The sequence below is a fragment of the Heteronotia binoei genome, chromosome 18 (assembly GCF_032191835.1).
Source record: "Heteronotia binoei isolate CCM8104 ecotype False Entrance Well chromosome 18, APGP_CSIRO_Hbin_v1, whole genome shotgun sequence".
NCBI classification, from domain to species: domain Eukaryota; kingdom Metazoa; phylum Chordata; class Lepidosauria; order Squamata; family Gekkonidae; genus Heteronotia; species Heteronotia binoei.
In genome coordinates, this window is record NC_083240.1 from 533,596 (window position 1) to 539,595 (window position 6,000).

At 49.2% G+C, this 6,000-nt stretch overlaps 1 protein-coding gene across 1 annotated transcript in view; it reads right to left on the reverse strand.

Annotated features, from left to right (window-relative positions):
- EIF4G3 (eukaryotic translation initiation factor 4 gamma 3) overlaps positions 1-4,643 on the reverse strand; it is a 68,443-nt gene extending 63,800 nt beyond the window's left edge. The window contains exon 1 of the mRNA XM_060259647.1: positions 4,568-4,643. The gene's annotated coding sequence lies outside the window, so the exon portion shown is untranslated. The remainder of the gene's footprint in view (positions 1-4,567) is intronic.
- Between the last annotated feature and the right edge of the window lie 1,357 nt (positions 4,644-6,000).

Here is a 6,000-nt window from a genome sequence, read left to right on the forward strand (position 1 = left end):
CAACACAAATGGAAACGGACCATCCGCACATGCTCCCTGCAGCCAGCTCCACTTCAGTGGTTGGAGGACAATCACAAAGACAGCAAATTATAAAGACAACCACCCCGCCCCCCCCCCCCCAAATAATAGCCTGTGGCTTCATCAAAGGAGTGCAGCAGGCCAATCAGCCAAAGAAGAAGAACTGCAGATTTATACCCCACCCTTCTCCCTGAATCAAGAGCGGCTTACAATCTCCTATATCTTCTCCCCCTACAACAGACACCCTGTGAGGTGGGTGGGGCTGAGAAGGCTCTCACAGCAGCTGCCCTTTCAAGGACAACCTCTGCCAGAGCTATGGCTGACCCAAGGCCATTCCAGCAGGTGCAAGTGGAGGAGTGGGGAATCAAACCCGGTTCTCCCAGATAAGAGTCCGCTCACTTCACCACTACACCAAACTGGTTCTCTAGAGGCACTGTCTGCATATCTAGCACTGGAGCCAGGAGCACTGGGGGGGGGGGGGGGGGCACAATTCCCCATGCCTAAGCAAGTGGTCTTCTTTAAGCTTTTGTTTCTGCAACACCCACTGTAAACAGGCCACATGTTTTCCCATTTAACAGACTACAAGCAAGCCCTCAAGATGACACTAATGTTTTTGGGGGGAGGGGGGTAAAAAAAGTATTTGCAAATTTCACAGATGCTGCTCAAGTAAATGTGCCATTAAATAGATCTAAGTCCAACAAATAAAAACAGTATTTCTTACATGACTCTGTCCAACCCCCTCCCCAGGAGTGAAGTCCAGACTGCAAGCCCAGCTGCCTGTTCTTCCAGGACACAGGCCAGACCTGAACATCAAGCACCCTCCTGCTTTGGACCTCTCTCTCTCTCTCTCTCTGCAGCCTCATCTCCTAGGAGAAACTGCCTCTAAAGCCTCACAAGACAGCCTAACTCTAAATGCCACAGATCCAGGTGGGAAGCTGTCTTGGTCTAAAGCAGTTGAACAAAGCAGGAGTCAAGTTGCACCTTTTTAAGACCAACCAAGTTTTATTGAGAACGTAAGCTTTTGTGTGCCCTCTAAGCACACTTCATCAGACAAGGGGATCAGGTATTGTGGCTGGAATACATGCAGTTGGTTGATTAAGAGGGCAAACTGATCACATGGTCACATAAAACAGTGTGGGTTGGCCATTTGGTCTGGATAGCCATAAAAGGTAATAAAGTTCCCTGCCAAATGGTGTTTCTGCAAATCTAGGTGAATCACACAAGGACCTGTGTATCCTAGTTGTAATCCACCCAATCTAAATGCCACAGGAACCCATAAAAACAGGGCCAGAGAAAGGAGGTCTGCAAGCCTGTTGGTGCGACCCTGGCCATGCAGGGCCACGGCCTAAGCGGCTGCCTCTGCTGCAGTCAGGTCCTCTGTTCTCTTGCAAATGCTCCTGCAGGCCAGAGCAAAGGCATCACACGCAGCCTGGCCCAGTGGACTCCATCAAAGACTGGCACCAATTCCCCTCCAAAGGCAGCTTCCACATGAAATGTATTTCAGGAACCCTTAGCTGGAGACCAGCAGCAGAGCCGAGGGGGGAGCAAAAGGGAACTGTGTCCAGTCACCAGTGGGTCAGCCCCAGCTGCATAAGGGCAAAGAAGAGGCCACACCTCTTCCCCTGCCCCACTGGTCACCTCAGGAGCAAGGACCAGCAGCTAGAAGGGGCAGGGGGAGAGGAAACAGAAGCACCACTAGTCAGGATTTCCAGAACATGGGCAGCTAGTGGCAACGATCCTAGAAAGAGACTCACTCTTCAGATTGCATCACCAAAGCTCCTATAACTGTCCTGGTCATTTTCTTCACAGGGTCAGAAGCCACATGCTGGGCAGACTGCAAAATATGTGTTCTGGGACAGGAAACCACAGGTCCCCCACAGGCTTCAAAAACCCCTTTGGGAAGAGGCTGACTCCCCTCTGGGAGAGGGAGCAAGGATAGATTCTCTCTCATCCTTCAAACCCATTTCCTGATGACCAAATTCACATCTAGGCTTACATTTCCATGGTCCCACTTCAAACAATGCCAATCAACAAAGGAAATCCTGCTTGATCCCGATGGAAGAATGATCTTCCATAACATGTGCCTAACTCATGCCCATCTTTAATTCCAAATTACAAATAGTTTGAGGCACAGCCAACCGGCATACAGACTCAACCTTGCTTCGAAAGGATGCCATTTTAGGTCCACAGTCGCCTCCGTTTGGGTCCTGCCTCTTCTTTGTACCGGCTTAAAGCACAATGGGCCACATTCAAGAGATGGCCATGTGCCTGGATGTCAAGGAAGTCAATCTCTTTTGTTTTGCCAAATCTCTCAGCTGGATCCCACTAAAGTCCTGCAGCTGCATGCAAATCTTTTCACCCACTAGAAACAATTTGGAAGCAAAAGCAGCACAATATTGTTTACCAGGACGAAATAACACCAGTCTAGCCTTCAGGTTCCCCAGAACTCACTGTTCAGCTCTGCCTCTGGCCAGAACTGCTGCTGGCCTTTCATGTCCTTGACTGGCTCCTCCTCCCTGGAATGCTGCCTTCCCTGCTCGCCTGTCCATCCGTGCCTGCCCTCCTGCACAAGCAGAGGGCGCTCTTTCTCAATGGCTCTGACCCAGAGGTGCCTTCTTCCTGTAGCTCAGCGGAATCACCCATGGAGCTCCACCCCCATGACCTTTTCCTCCTGTATTACACCCTCCACCTACTGGAGCTCTTGAGGGTGTTCTGTTCTCAAATTACAAATGTTTATGACTACCGACCAAACACCAAGGAACATCTTCCCAGCTGATGGAAAAACACTGCTTTGCCCAGGCTTCTGGAAGGCTCTGGATACTTGCAACTGGATCCTACACAGAGACTGGGCCTGATTTCCCAACCAATGGGCAAAGGAGTGCAGTCTCAGCTTCCTTGCAATCTACAAACACCAAGCAAAAATGGAGCTCTGCTGTGCCAGTAAGCTGTGGGGTGACCAAAGGTTCTGGATTCTGCCCAACTCCGCTGCAGACCAATATTCTAGAACTGTTCCACCAACCAGCTCAGAAGCATGCTTGTTCAGGGAATGAATCGAGTCACATCAATGACTAAAATCAGTCCTTTTTCTCGGTGTCTTAAATTACTTTGATTTAAACCAATGAATATCACTGGGGAAAAAATTAAAATACACAAAATACATCTTTGTTGGAGGTGGTCTGGACTGCTCCTGAGAGCCAGTTTGGTGTAGTGGTTAAGTGTGCGGAGTCTTATCTGGGAGAACAGGGTTTGATTCCTCTACGTACAACAGCGGGAGTGACCTTAGGTCAGTCTTTAACTCTCTCAGAGCTGCTTTGGAAAGAGCAATTTCTGTCAGAGCTCTCTCAGCCCCACACACCTCACAGGGTGTCTGCTGTGGGGAGGTGGAGGGAAAGGAGATTGTAAGCCACTCTGAGACTCCTTAGGACAGTGAAGGGCCAGGTATAAATCCAATCTCTCCTCCTCTTCATCCAACAGGTCTGCTGGATGCCCAGCCAGGTCTTCAGACAGCAGCCACACAGCAGAAGAGACCGGCCTCCTGACCCAGATATCAAGTTTGAGCACACAGCGTGGGGGGCAGGCCTTTGCTGGGGGAATCTCTTCAGAAGGGGCACACTCCAGGATGTAAAATCCCAGGCATCCATGAATGATCCATGATGGATGGCAAAAGGCAGCCCCTTCCAACACAGAGAAACAAAATGACATGCAAGTAATCATTTCAGGAGCTTTTTACAAAGTACTTCAGTGAAACTCCACTTATAGAGATGGCACTTGAGAACCATCATAACCTTCCCACTGGCCAGCTGGAGAACACAGCAAGTAACCACCCTCACAAGGTGGGTGGGGAGGCATTTGTGAGGCTGCCCCCCACACCCATCATAAGAAGATGACTGGTGCTTTTTGACAGTTCACTTCAGTAGATGCAGCCAGGTTTCTGCTAAAGCCATATTGAAAACTGGACAAACTCATCTGGACTCACTCTCCAAAGGCACCATTCTAAGCAAGCATCACCAGCTGAGAAAGTTCAAGTCTAAATCCTACTTCAATTTTTTGAAGTTAAAAAGTTTGATCTGTACCAAATCGCTTTCTTTCTATATATTGTGTTTATGTATGCATAAAGAGAAATGTCATATCTCCCGACTTTCAGTTTGAGGGAGGAAAAGACTCATTTGCTAATGAGTCTGATTAAGCTTCCCCGGTCCTTGTTGAGGCCAGAAGGAAGGAAGCCGTTCAGCCACAAGGCCCCAGCAGCAGCTGAGCACCCACCCTTCTTTCACCTACCAGCAGCCTCCATTACACCTGGGCACAGCTCCAGGTGAGGCCTCCCTCCCTCCCTCAAGCTTTAATCATTGTGATTGTTTCTTTAAACATGTAAGCCAACTTGAGAAGCCTTGCACTGAAAAGTGGTTCAGAAACACAACACATTTGGTGGGCAGGTGAAACTTCAGTGCTGCGGCATCTCTACATGCAAGGCTTGTGGAGCTCAGACAGAATTAATCCAGTAGATCACAGCACAAGGGAAAACTCTCTGCTTCACAGAAGCTGTACTTACAGTGCTGTATACAGCTGAGACTGATGGAGCAAAGATCCGGTCCTCCAGAGGCTGCTGCACGGGTCCTCGGGGTATTCTACGAAGCGGCAAGTTAAGGACAAACAAGAGGCTGAGGGCAAGCACGCTCTGCACAACCAAGGGGAAACGTCTTTGAGAAGAATGCTGCTTCTGTGCTGGGCCAGGCTAGTGCCACCAAAAGATCCCCACAGGCTGCAGCCAGCACCCCTACGGCCAACTTCCACTGCCAACGAGAAATGCAGGCTACCTGGAATGGGTTTTCTGGCTAGGTAATTGCAGCCAGAAACCGGGGGAGGGGGGTGGAGACAGTGAACTTTGCTACAGTAAGTGAGACATTCCTGCTGAGAGCTGGAACAAGCAGAAATAAGACAGCATTTTGCTTTCAATATGAACTGCCCACCAATTTGCAACCACCAGAAAAGCACAGTCAGCACTAGACAAATGCTTTTGTGGCCGATGTTTAGCCTGCATTGCCCAATTCTGCTGAAAGAGAGCAGGCCCTTCCCACATGAGGCAGTTCCTTAATTCTTGTCCTTTTGCAAGAGGATGAGTGTTATGCCCCTTAAAAGGACAGACTATCCCACAGTCACCTCTGAAAGAAAGCACAGGAATGACCCAGAATAGATGACCTTAAAATCTCCCAAAAATTCAAGACCCAAAGAATGGGGAAGAAGATGTGGCAACAACAAACTCCTTGAAGTCTTTCATGTGCAACTGGACTAACCCAACATCCCACCCAACCCCCAACCCCACTCCAAAAGGCATAAATTACCTGCATTCCTTTAACTTCTTTTCAAAACATCCTTCATTGGCTGGGGTCCTGAGAACCCCCACCAGCACTTCCACTCCCTAACTGATTAGTGCAGCATACCCCATCCCTCTCCAGCCTTGAACAACCGAGCAAGTCTGAAGTATCACCACTTGGGGGACACCTCCTTGAAGTTTTTTTCAAATTCTGCTGGGACCCAGATTTCTGTCCCTACTCAGAGGGCAAACACCAAAGACTCAGGGCAAAGCAGCCGAGAGGGAGGAGAGCCAAGTGGGTTTTTTTTCACAGGCTGAAACAACTCCCAGTGCTCTCAAAAACGCCACCAGAACACCCAGTTTTTCTGCCCCAATCCAGATGTTGGTGGCTGCCAGAGAACACAGAGTCATTAACCTCCCCCATGCCATTCCACACAACAGAAGAGAAGCAAAAGAAAAACACAGGAGTCCATGACATCTTTCCCATGGGCAAACTCACCTCACACACATGGCCTTCGGGATGATTTAGAAGGCAAGCAGAAGCAAATCCAACTCTCAGAAACAGAACCGCACCACCAACAAAAGGTGGCTCATGTCCTCTCAAAACAGTCCCACAAAATGTCCAGCTGATACCAAAAGCTTCCAGACCTTTGCAAGAGTTCCTTTTTGAC